Here is a 13,177-nt window from a genome sequence, read left to right on the forward strand (position 1 = left end):
CGAAATTTGGACACAAAACGGTCAAGGTCCGATATCACAGGAGTGTGGATACCAAATTTGGTTGCTCTGGCTCTTATAGGTTCTGAGATCCTTGAACTTATATTTTGCAATTGGCAAAGCCGACCATGAAACCTGTGTGTTAGAGAGAGACAGAGCGAGAAAGAATGAAATTGTTTTCTTGATTCTGGCTATAATAATTATACGATCTGGTTGAGATTTTACACTCTAGAACATATAGTCAGCCTCTACGATTCTGCGTTTTTGGTTCTATCGTATATTTCAAAATGTGGATGCCACAGATTTTCGTCCTTTGTGGGGGCGGAAGTAGGCGGGGCGAAGTTTTGAAATATTTTTGTAGCAGTGACATATCACAAAAGTCTGGATCCAAAACATCGTTGCTCTAGCTCTTATAGTCTTTGAGCACTAGGCGCTGAAGGGGACGGACGGACGGACGGACGGACGGACGGACGGACAGACGGACAGACGGACGGACGGACAGACGGACAGACAGACAGGGCTCAATCGACTCGGCTATTGATGCTGATCAAGAATATATATACTTTATGGGGTCGGAAACGATTCCTTCTGGACGTTACACACATCCACTTTTACCACAAATCTAATATACCCCAATACTCATTTTGAGTATCGGGTATAAAAAACAAAACAAGAATTACAAATACGAACATTAGTTGTAGTCCTAAGTGTTCTATTAGGCAATCTCTATTTGTATAGACGGCATTGGCACCTGTTCCCCTATCTTCCCCTATAGACGTGCACCCCCCACCACCCACAAATATGTATTCGCAGACGCCGCTTTGTAAATCAAAGGCATCCATCTTTAAGGAACCCCCCCTCCACACCCACGCACAGATCTAACCGTTTTGTAATCTATTTTGTAAAGAAATCGAACAACAATCGAACCGATCATCCGATTGATTTCCCTGGCATAGTGTGAACAATTTATAAGCTCAAGAAGAAACACACATAAAATATTTTAATATTAAATATGATAGCACACAAGAACGTATTTAAGTAAAAACAAAATAAAGTGTATGCATTACAATAAATAGTAAAAGTTATTAAATAAAAGGTTAAATGAGAGTCATCTTTGAATGTCAATAAATCGCGGGGCGAGCGTACAGAAGACCCAGACGTTCTTCTTGGCCAGTAGATGGGAATCGATCTGGTACCTGAAGTATTTGGCTTTTAATAATACAATGTGCTCTTATCAGTGGACCCATTAGCGCGCGCAAGTTTTGAAATTTTCATGTATTTTTCCCAGCACTGTTTCAAGTACTTTCTAGCACTGTTTTTGGTGTAACAGCTTGTTTACAGCAAAGACCTTACATTTTACATCAGAAGATAGCAAATGTCTACAGATCTACATTAAATCTTCATATCAACTACATGTTTCAGTAGCGCCACCTGACTACAACTGTCCGCACTCTAAGACGCAACGTAGTGTCTTATTGCTGCATTTGCGCAATTGCTACAAAAAGCCACCAGGTGGCGCATGGAGCTATTAGCTTTTGTCAGGTAAATTACTGGCAACCCCTGACAAATAGCTGAATTGTATGAAAGTTCTAACATTCAAAATATCATACAGAGCAGACGCGGCGAAGTTGAAGAACGACTTAAGTTCAATAGCATTAACCTTTTTTCTTTGCTACTATGGCGGCTACTTGGGATTTTCAAATAATTCGTAATAGAAATCATTCAACGATGGAAAAAGGAGCAAATAGACAACCAAAATCAATTAAAAACGAATGCATAATTCAGGCATCGTACTGTATTTCTGTCTACAGTCGTGTTGGAGAAGGGAGAATAAATCATCCATTTTCAAAGTTCATCAATTTCAAATCACCCATTTGACTCTATAAACGTCCTACCACTGGCCTGGACTTCATTGCAATCGTTGTATGGCTTTTGAACACTAAAGCGCCGCCCGGCACAAATTGTCAACCGACTGACACAAAGCAAGCGACGGGCAAGGCCAATAATCAAAGCTCCGATGGACGGACGGACAACCCGACCCTACTGCAAAATGGAAATCGAACAGAAAATGGAAAATACAACCTGCACTACCCATCGCAGGACGAAAGGATGCAATATCCAATCTGGTGGTGCCACGCAGCACAAGAGGCGCAAGGGCAAGCGAATTTTCATTAGCCCGCTTCGATTGCAGATGTCCAATCGACGTTCCATCGGCGTTCCAATGAAATTATGCCTAAGAGGGCCACCAGTGAGCCCTGTCGTTACCTCTGCGCCGCTGTCTGGTGGGAACCGGCATCAGTGGCAACTTTTGCATGCAAATGCTCAGTCATGGATTTACCCTCTGCTCCGCTACTACCCGCTATCTGTCAGTGTCGGGGGTCTGTTCTATGCTAAGCCATTGAACGCTTTGGCCAGTCGGCGTCAACGACTCATTAACTTTCAAGCGCCAGGCAGACGGCCAGCAGCCTTTGTTTTGGACCAAGACGCTGGCGATACTTGTGCTCCAGACGGATAGAGCGAGACTTCTAGCCATTCCGTCACGTCACGCTGCTTTGTCTGAGCAGAGCAGAGCAGAGTTCGATGAGGGTCTTATCGCCAGTGACGAAGACTGTCTGCACGTGCAGGTGTATTGGTTTGTTTACCTGAGAATTGGTCAACAGCAGCACAGCTGATTAGCGGATCCGGGCTTGCAGGCGGACATTGCACACTGCCAAATGGCAAAACAGGGAAAGTGCACTGTGGGCATGTGACATGTGCCTCAGAGCTGAGGCTCGGATCTATAAATAAGCAAAGCCTTTGGTGAAAATATACCCCAGAGCAGCGACATCTTGCCACACACAGCTGAAGGTAGTCCGCTTTCCGTCCCGCTCTCTCTCTCTCTCTCTCTCTCTCTTTCTGTGTGCCTCTCTCTCTGTGTCTCTCTGTGTGGTTCTCCATGTCTCTGTCGGGCCATGCAGCGCGGCAGCGACTCGGCGCGTCTGCTCGCACTTCGCGTTCTGTTGTTCGAGTCAGTTGGGGGTTTTCCGTATCTGTTGGATACCAAACCATTTGATTGTCGGCTGGCGCCAATGCCAGCTCGCTCCGCTACGCGCTGCGCGTATCTGTGAGTCTGTATCTGAGTGTCGAGGGTCGCTGAGCGGCTAGATAGTTTGTTTGCTGAATGGAAAACATTAGTAGGTCCGACTAGCTAGCACATTGGCTGAGTGAAATATCTAAAGCCGACTGCAGAGCAACGCCAAAGCAACGCAACGCAACGCAATACAAACGAGGGGGAACGTTGTGAGTTGCTGCGGACCCCGCAACTATACAGTTATACCCGATACTAAGTCAGTATGGCTCTCCTCCGGCAGACGCAGCTAATATTAAACGACACGACAAAGAGTGCGTGCGAGAGAGACAGAAAATCAGTCTGAGCGTGACGTCGGGCGCTGCGAAGCCAGTGCAAATTGATTTGTTCCTTTTGGCTATAAAAATTATCTGATCTGGTCCAGATTCAGCAATCCGATAGATATGGTCATTATCTATGATTCTGCGTTTTTAGTTTTCTCAAATGTGCAATATTGTGAATGCAACAGATTTCCGTCCTTTGTGGGGGCGGAAGGAGGTGGGGCGAAATTCTGAGATATACGTTTTATAGTGAGATCTAACAAAAGTGCGGATGCCAAATTTGGTTACTCTAGCCTTAATAGTCTCTGAGATTTGTGGATGCCCCAGTTTTTCGTCCTTTGCGGGGGCGGAAGGGGGTGTGGCGAAATTTGGACACGAAACGGTCAAGGTCCGATATCACAGGAGTGTGGATACCAAATTTGGTTGTTCTGGCTCTTATAGGTTCTGAGATCCTTGAACTCATATTTTGCAATTGGCAAAACAGACCATGAAACCTGTGTGTTAGAGAGAGACAGAGCGAGAAAGAATGAAATTGTTTTCTTGATTCTGGCTATAATAATTATACGATCTGGTTGAGATCTTACATTCTAAAACATATAGTCATCCTCTACGATTCTGCGTTTTTGGCTTTATCGTATCTTTAAAAATGTGGATGCCACAGATTTTCGTCCTTTGTGGGGGCGGAAGTGGGCGGGGCGAAGTTTTGAAATATTTTTGTAGCAATTATAAAGCCCTCGAATCAAAGATTCCCCCAGACCTTCAGCCAGAGCGAGGGCTAGCTTTGAACTCAGATTCGAGTCCGTGGATGCCTCTGCGTTGCTCAAGCGCTGCTCTTATCACTTATCAGCCGCGTCGTCATCCGCAGACAAGAGTTTTCGAAAGCAAAAGCAAAAGCAAAGGCAGAAAATAAATTTCAACATTCTCTTCCAACAGAAAAACAAACAAACAAAATGCCAATGAGAATGAAATAAACTCACCTGCGTGGTCCCGTGAGGGGGGGTGGGGGTGGGGGTATAGGGTTGGTCCAGAAACAACAAATTTGTTGATGTTTTTGTTATTGTTGTTGGCGGCTGGTCGCGAAATTTATTCCACACTCAAGATAATCAATCAAGATAATTTTGTTGCACCAACAGCTGTTTGCCCCACACACACACACACACACTGACACAAGCACACGAGATAAATAAACAACAGATACTTTTTGTAGGTTCGATTAAAATATTCTTCTCGTTTTGTTTTTATACCCGATACTCAAAATGAGTATTGGGGTATATTAGATTTGTGGTAAAAGTGGATGTGTGTAACGTCCAGAAGGAATCGTTTCCGACCCCATAAAGTATATATATTCTTGATCAGCATCAATAGCCGAGTCGATTGAGCCCTGTCTGTCTGTCCGTCTGTCCGTCCGTCCGTCTGTCCGTCCCCTTCAGCGCCTAGTGCTCAAAGACTATAAGAGCTAGAGCAACGATGTTTTGGACCCAGACTTCTGTGATATGTCACTGCTACAAAAATATTTCAAAACTTCGCCCCGCCCACTTCCGCCCCGCAAAGGACGAAAATCTGGGGATATTCAAAAATCTCAGAGACTATTAAGGCTAGAGTAACCAAATTTGGTATCCGCACTCCTCTTAGATCTTACTATAAAACGTGTATCTCAAAATTTCACCCCACCCCCTTCCGCCCACACAAAGGACGAAAATCTGTTGCATCCACAATATTGTACATTCGAGAAAACTAAAAACGCAGAATCATAGATAATGACCATATCTATCAGATTGCTGAATCTGGATCAGATCAGATTTTTATAGCCAATAGGAACAAATCAATTTGCAGTGGCTACGCAGCGCCCGACGTCACGCTCAGACTGATTTGCTGTCTCTCTCGCACGCACTCTTTGTCGTGTCGTTTAATATTAGCGGCGTCTGCCGGAGGAGAGCCATACTGACTTGGTATCGGGTATAACTGTAGAGTTGCGGTGTCCGCAGCAACTCACAACGTTCCCCCTCGTTAATGCTGCATTTTTGGCAACGAATTGTGTCGCTTGTGTGTATCGTTTATCTGCGAATTGCACTATCATTTCCGCATTCATTGCGGCGTTGTGCCATTGTTCTCTTGCCTCACCTGCCACTGAAGATTGGGATGCGTCTGTTCCGTCTTTTATCGCCCGTCGACCGGCCCACCACAAACAATATCAATTAATCTGCAATTTTCCACGTCATTGTCTATATTAGCCAATGCCAATATGTCGTTGCCTTCCCTGCTATTATATCTCTCTGTTCGCTCCACCCCATGCACATGCCCATCCGTCCAACCGTTCACCGTCCATGGTCTGGAGTGGAGTGTCGGCAGTGCATCGAACACCCCCTCCCCCGCCTTGACAGTCATCCGGGGAATTAAGTGAAAAGCATTTAATCGTTTCCATGCTTCGATGAAAACTGCCGTCAGACGGGGAGGAGGTGCAGGTGGAAGAGGAGGAGGAGGTGGAGAAGGAGGTGCAGGAGGAGATGGAGGAGGAGGTGAAGGTGCAGGAGGAGGTGGAGGTGCAGTTTGTTCCAGCAAATTGTGCCACTGGAACCATCTACGTGCAGTTTTTCCCCATTCAAAGCACACAGCACTTTCCTACTTTTAGTTTCTCTCATTCAAGGGACAGGACGGTGGAAGGGTTGAGCGAACTGGTGCCATATCTTCTTCAGAGATGCCAGGGCATCTCCTTTAACCATAATTAGGATGGACAGAATAATCAATACCGCCTTACGGAGTCCCATTCCCTTCCATTCCCCAATCCCCATGGTCACCAACTGTGTTTTTCCTCCTCTCTCATGGTCATGCCTCTCGCTCACCGACTGGCGCCCATCCTTGTCTGTTTTGGGGAAATCTTTCATACATTTTTAATCGCCCGAGTTTGTAGGAGTGTCCCCCCAGCCTTGGGCCCGGGGGCACATTACAAATTACATCACACAAGTCCCGTCATGCATATGCACATGCAATCGCGATGTTGCTGTCCCTCTGCCCTCTGCCCTCCGCCCCTCTAGCCTCCAATGTGAGCCTGACCAGAATGGTCTGCTCCGCACTATCACTGGTATCTGGGAGCCTGTCTAGCCTCGAATTCAGAGCCATTCAATTGATTCCGGAACGTTTTGCTTCTATCGGGTTGGACGTGACGTCAAGCGCTCGCCCCCAGTGCCGTGAATCGGGGGCTAATACGACTACCGGCTAAAAACCAGCTGCCTGGCCCCTGCCTGGGCAGACCCGACTCGACGTCACCGTTCTGGCACCGTACTGCCTGCCGTTGCTGTCATCCGGTTCCAACGGCCAGGCGAAAATCAAGCTGCGACCGGTTCGATCCAATGAAAACGTTAACGAACATAAATTGCTTATTGCATTAGTTCATTAGCTGGAGGCCCGAGGCCTGGAGCCTGGGATCGTTTGCCAATTGTTTTGCCCTCTTATCCGATAAAGACTCACGAGCATAGCTCGCAAATAACTGTTGACACTTTCGGCGTTTCTGATAAAAACCTCTCATTGACGGACACATTAAGAAAATGGACTGAAAAGACCCGATCAAATCTGTTTTTGCCCAACTCGCCCTTCGCTCGTGAGTCACGAGTAAATATCAGTTTCCTAATCTGTTTATAATTGTTGGCCCGAAACTAGTTTGGCTCTAAACTGCTGCCTGAACGGCCCTTGAGTGCGTCTCAGTTGCGGCTAAAACGGGCTCCAAAGCTCTATTCTAATTATGGCTGTAATTTGATTTACGGCCGGGCCACAGTTCGGCCACATGCTGCATATTCATTGGGTGCAGAGGTCAGCCCCAGCCTCGAAATGCACTGCCTAACCGGTTCGGTGGGGCTCGCTTCGTTAAAGGTTATGTCAAATGTGTGCCAAGCAAATATTTGCTTACAGTAAAATGTAAACGCTGTAATAACAAATACGTTATGGAGGCCGGGAAATGGGTACGCTCCAATCGATCGTCGTACATCGAAATGACTCAGAGCGAGGGGGGGGGGGGGGCACCACCTGCCTCTGAAAATGCAAATCATGCTAATTGAAGAGCGTTTTGTGTCATAATTACGGAGCACGGATCTTGGAGGCATGCAGCCAGACATTGCGTCTGCTGTCACTCATTAAAAACCTTTTAGTCCCCACGAGCCCACAATGAAACGAAAGTAAAAAGCGTTTAATGAGCACACAAAGAATAACCAGCATCGCAGCCAAAAAGCTACTCCCGATATGGGGAGAAAGTGAAGTGTTGTCGAATCGATTCGCGGGGGGGACTCCAACTCCAACGAACGGCGCCACATGAGGGGGCAGCCACAGTTGAGTGGGCTCCCATCTCTGAGGATCATTTTGGGGCAGGCCAAGGCATTGTTCTCTCTCGTTTGCCCTCGAAAGAAAGCACTCGTCTGATTCATTCAACTTGTTTTAATGACTGCCAAAGATATTAACTCCCGCAATCGGAATAAAAGTTTAACAATGTCAAAGGCTGTGGGTAATGGCTTTCTCCCCAAAGGCCACTGACAAATCGATTTTCATGTTTCTTTGTTTGCAAATTACTCGTCTGTACACCCTCTGTACACCTTGGCACGTGGCAGCGAAATGAGTGGCAGAAAAATTACCAACAAGTGCAAAGCCCCTTGACAACGTGCAGACTCCGTCCGACCTTTGTCTAACGAAGCCTGCCACATGCGGGGGCACTGACTCTCCGCCCCGAATTTGCACAGCTGCTGCGCGCTTCAATCGTCTGATATCTCAGACGATATGGTGTTTGGGGCCTGTTAAATTGCCGTGAAACGAGGGGGGATTAGAACTGTTGTCGATGCTCCATCAATCAGAGACAGCAACGAGTCACAGCACACATCGCACCAGAACGATTAAAAGCCATTAATTAAATGTAAACAATGGCCAAACAAAGCCCCCCGCCACGGAATCAGCAATAAATGACAAATGCACTCGTACCTATCTTTGATTGATGCAATATTTGCCACTCCACCTGCCCCTGGATGGCTAAACAGGGGCAGGCGAGCGATAAGCGGCAGCTCCTCCGATAAGAGTCAATAATTGACTGCTTGGCAGCCCATAAAATATTTGCTATACAAATTATGGCCCAATCGACGGGGTACTTGCCGCTGCAGTCGTATATCATATGAAATTCGGGTATTATTTCAGGGCTGGCAGATCATCTTGTACAGGGGCTACAGTCGACATTACCATGGAGACGCCCCCACAGGGGCACCAACCAACAGGAGTGCGTCGCCCTCAGTCCCCATTCCCCGAACTCTCTGCAGGAGACGCCTTTGGCTTTGGCTTTGCCTTTGCCTCTGGAAAATGTTGCCTCGTGACTCATATTGGTCTTTGGTCTCACCTTCCCTGCCCCTGGCATTTGGGGGACCTCTCCTCCTCGGAATCGATTTTTCTCATTGTTTTTCCAGCCGCAGCTGCGTGTTGAAGTGGAAAGCGATCGACACGCCGCTTGGTTCTGGCTAAAGATAATATTTACTGTATTTGCTCTCTTCTGAGCTGCAAGGCCCTGCAAGGAGGGCTGCCCCCGTCAAGGAGGTTAATTAGCATTGAGTGTCGCCACAGCGTCCCGCCCCGAAAATGTTCCCACGACCCTTGAAGCGGGGAAAGTTGAGATATTTTGAAATTCAAGTGGAAATTGAACGGGGTCTCTTTGCCGGATGGAAAGCAAACCTGATCCGATTGAGACTTCCGAGTGGCAGAACAAGGAAGCGTGGCATCCCATCCGTTAGTCGAGCGAACCAGTCTGCCGACTAGGCCCCCTCCCCCCACTAAACTTACTCACCTGGCATGTTGGTGGAGCGCAGGGGGGGGGGGGGGAGGAATAGAGAATCGGCTATACGGAATATAAGAAGCAAAACAGAATCAGATATTTTTCCGCACTAGAAACGCGAATGCTCAAAACAAAATTGTGAATTAATTATAATGTTAAGTGCAAAATCATGAAGCGGACACAATGGGGCAAGAGCGGAGGCGGCGAGACGGACAGATGAGAGACAGAGGGGCAGAGCCGGAGGCTTGTGCGTGGAATTTAATATCGTTAAAAATGTCACTTTATAAAAAATAAATCTCCTTTACTAATTGGATACGAAATGCGAATTGTGTGATGGGGATTGAATATTGGGGAGTGTGGAGAGAGGGGACGGTGGAGAGGGGACGGTGGAGGGATCAAATGAGGCTTCCTTCTGACGATGACGATGATTAAATACCTCGACGTACTATAAAAATCAATATTGTTTAGCAATCTCAGCACGCAATTCGCCAGCACGTTGCCGTGGCAGCAGGAGGCGGTAGGAGGGAGGCGGTTTGGCGGGGTGGCGTCTGGCGGGTGGTTTGGGGTGTGGGGAGTGGCCTATAAGGGGACTGCTCACTAATTACCAAGTGCTAAACATTCTGACGCGCGTCTGTCGCCCCGCTCCTCTAATGCCGTCGTATCTGTATCTTTGTATCTACTGGCTTGTATCAGTAGTTATTGGTCTGCTGAATGCGGTGCGGTATCACGTTTTTGTTGCGTTTGAACAAGTGCCAGTGCGTGGGTGGACGCGAATTGGAAACATTATTGTGGTAGATAAAGATACGCAGGATTGATAGCATTTGGTAGGGGCAGACCTCGGGCCTCGATTTATTTTCCAATTAAACATTCATTCGCCTTCCAAATACAGTCCCTAACTGACACACATCCCATGAACTATTCACATCGATTTATTTACTAATTGTCATTGCAATACACTGGAACTTGGCTGGAATTCTCTTCTAATGACTGCATTTTTCTTCGTTTGCACTTTGCGAGACCCAAAGCCGAAGGAATTCGGAAATTGGAAATTGGTGAGCGAACTTTGGCCATCATCTGTGGCAGCCCCAACGCCATATTAGGGGGGTGGTGGGGGTTACATGTCACGCATTTTGGTTACATATCCTTCGGATGACACCCTCCTACATTCAGGGGACATGGGTCCAATCAATCACTCCGTTTTGGAATGAATAGAATATTCATAGCTCGCAGATAAGGCTACATAATTACTTAACATATTCGTACCCCGTCCCCCTTCACCTGTCCTCCAGTAACAGGCTTGGCGTTTCCGTTCTGTGGGGCTGGGGGGCTCAAGCGCGTGGCAGCCCACGTGTCTCTGGGCGGTTGGGCGGCACATGGGGTAACAATGGAATACAAATACCTTATAAATAGACAATGCAAAAGAGACAGCAAAGCCACGACCACTCGTAACTGTTGACTTTTTCAGTTTCTTCTCTAAAATTCTGTAAAAGCCGAATCGATATTTTAAGAATTTATTAAAAGCCCACGTAACTTTCTTTTAATTAAACCCAAACCGTCGCTGGCACACGATACACCCTGCCTCTAACCCGAAGCGCGGCATCAGCATCTGCATCAGCTCTTCGTTCGGTTCGTAGACAGATTCAGGTCACTGGCTTAGTATCCTAAGGCGAGACCATTAGGAGCAGTTCACACTCTTTCGAGTGCGTCGAGTGTCGCTGATTTCTGCTATCTCCAGCTCCATGGAGGATCTCTGGATGTGGCGGGGACGGGGACTGAGGTAGTGGCAGTGGCGCAGAAATGCTGGCAGGCCTGCTCTGATTGTGATAGAGTGGGGCCTTGGCAACAACTACATACAATGGCTATGTAACCTGGTTATTGTTGTTACCACTGCTCTGGCGGGAGCTATTATTGTTGTCGCTGTCGCTGTCGTTGTCGTTGTCGCTGTGACAATGCTCAAAATCAATACCTGGGCGGTCAAAGGGACTGCCGTATGTAGCCACTGTTTGGGCCCTCTCCCTCTCCTGACCCCGTCCCTCGCTGTGCTGTGGCCCTGCAACATAATTGACATTTACGTAATAATGGAAATGGCTTGATTAGGCGGAATATGCCTTGAAGAAACTGTCCTAAAGAATTTACACCCCTCCCTCCCCAACCCCCTTGAACCAACGCGAGAAGCAGCTGCAATCTCCTGAAAGCCTTTCAGAAGTTCTCTCCGGCAGTCAGGTGTCAACAGGAGAATGCGCTGCAAGGCAACTGTCACTGGCACCCACTCTCCGGCGTGGCGGCACTCGCCGGCAGAGAGGGGGTCGACACATGTACAGGATCTGTCAAGGAGAAAGCACTTTGGAGTGCTCCTCCCTCCCTCCTTCCTGGGCAGCACATGGCGAGTGTTCCGCTGGAAGCCGACGGGCCTAAACAATTATAGTGGCAGCCGACTAGCGGAAATCACGTTTTTACGCTGCTGACGTTCGAGCGGCTATCGAGAGAGAGAGAGAGAGAGAGGCCCGATGGTTGACTCTGCTTCCGACCTGCAGCAAAGGATGGGCATGGTGGGGGAGGGGGTGTACAGCACGCGGAAGGTGTGTAAAGATTTATGACGTCGTTGGCGCTGGCTTACACATGTTGCCCCCCTCAGTAGAACGACAAAGACAAACACAACGAGGTGGAACGTTGTGAGTTGCTGCGGACACCGCAACTCTACAGTTATACCCGATACTAAGTCAGTATGGCTCTCCTGCGGCAGACGCCGATAATATTAAACGACACGACAAAGAGTGCGTGCGAGAGAGACAGAAAATCAGTCTGAGCGTGACGTCGGGCGCTGCGTAGCCACTGAAAATTGATTTCTTGCTTTTGGCTACAAAAATGATCCGATCTCATCCAGATTCAGCAATCTGATAGATATGGTCATTATCTATGATTCTGCGTTTTTAGTTTTCTCGAATGTGCAATATTGTGGATGCAACAGATTTTCGTCGTTTGTGGGGGCGGAAGGGGGTGGGGCGAAATTCTGAGATATACGTTTTATAGTGAGATCTAACAGAAGTGCGGATACCAAATTTGGTTACTCTAGCCTTAATAGTCTCTGAGATTTGTGGATGCCCCAGTTTTTCGTCCTTTGCGGGGGGGGAAGGGGGTGTGGCGAAATTTGGACACGAAACGGTCAAGGTCCGATATCACAGGAGTGTGGATACCAAATTTGGTTGCTCTGGCTCTTATAGGTTCTGAGATCCTTGAACTCATATTTTGCAATTGACAAAACCGACCATGAAACCTGTGTGTTAGAGAGAGACAGAGCGAGAAAGAATGAAATTGTTTTCTTGATTCTGGCTATAATCATTATACGATCTGGTTCAGACTTTGCACTGTAGAAGATATGGTCATCCTCACCGATTCTGCGTTTTTGGTTTTATCGTATCTTTAAAAATGTGGATGCCACAGATTTTCGTCCTTTGTGGGGGCGGAAGTGGGCGGGGCGTGCCAGCGTCTTCCCAGTAGCTGGTGTTAATATTTTTATGTTCATGTGCGAGGGGGTCCACCTTCCGGCCTCTGGGATGCCTCTAGCCTTGGATGCATTTTATTCCCCACCTCCCCCACCCTCTCTGACGTTGACCAAGCTTCTGCAGAACTTTTATTAGTTCTGTCTTAGAGTCGTAAAGCAAAGGGCATCATAAAAATGTATGCAGTTTAAACGAGACTTATTCTGGCCACGGTCCAAGGCACAAATGTGGCAAAAACTTCAAGTGCAGGGCCATCATATTCAGGCCTCTCCTGCAAGAGAGAACTAATCATCAATTTGTTAAATGCTGATCCATCGCCAGCTCTTCGGCTGCGTCCTTGTCCCCATTAGCAGTCCGAAATGATGCACTTAAAAGCCCCATTCGCCCAGCCCCAACAATGCCCATAACAACGACGTCGTCGGCAGGCAGCTCGAATAATGAATGACGGCTGCAAGACACTTTGCAGCAGAGTGCCAAGCATAACCCCCCAAAATACACACCC

The sequence above is a fragment of the Drosophila miranda genome, assembly GCF_003369915.1.
Source record: "Drosophila miranda strain MSH22 chromosome Y unlocalized genomic scaffold, D.miranda_PacBio2.1 Contig_Y2_pilon, whole genome shotgun sequence".
Lineage (NCBI taxonomy): Eukaryota > Metazoa > Arthropoda > Insecta > Diptera > Drosophilidae > Drosophila > Drosophila miranda.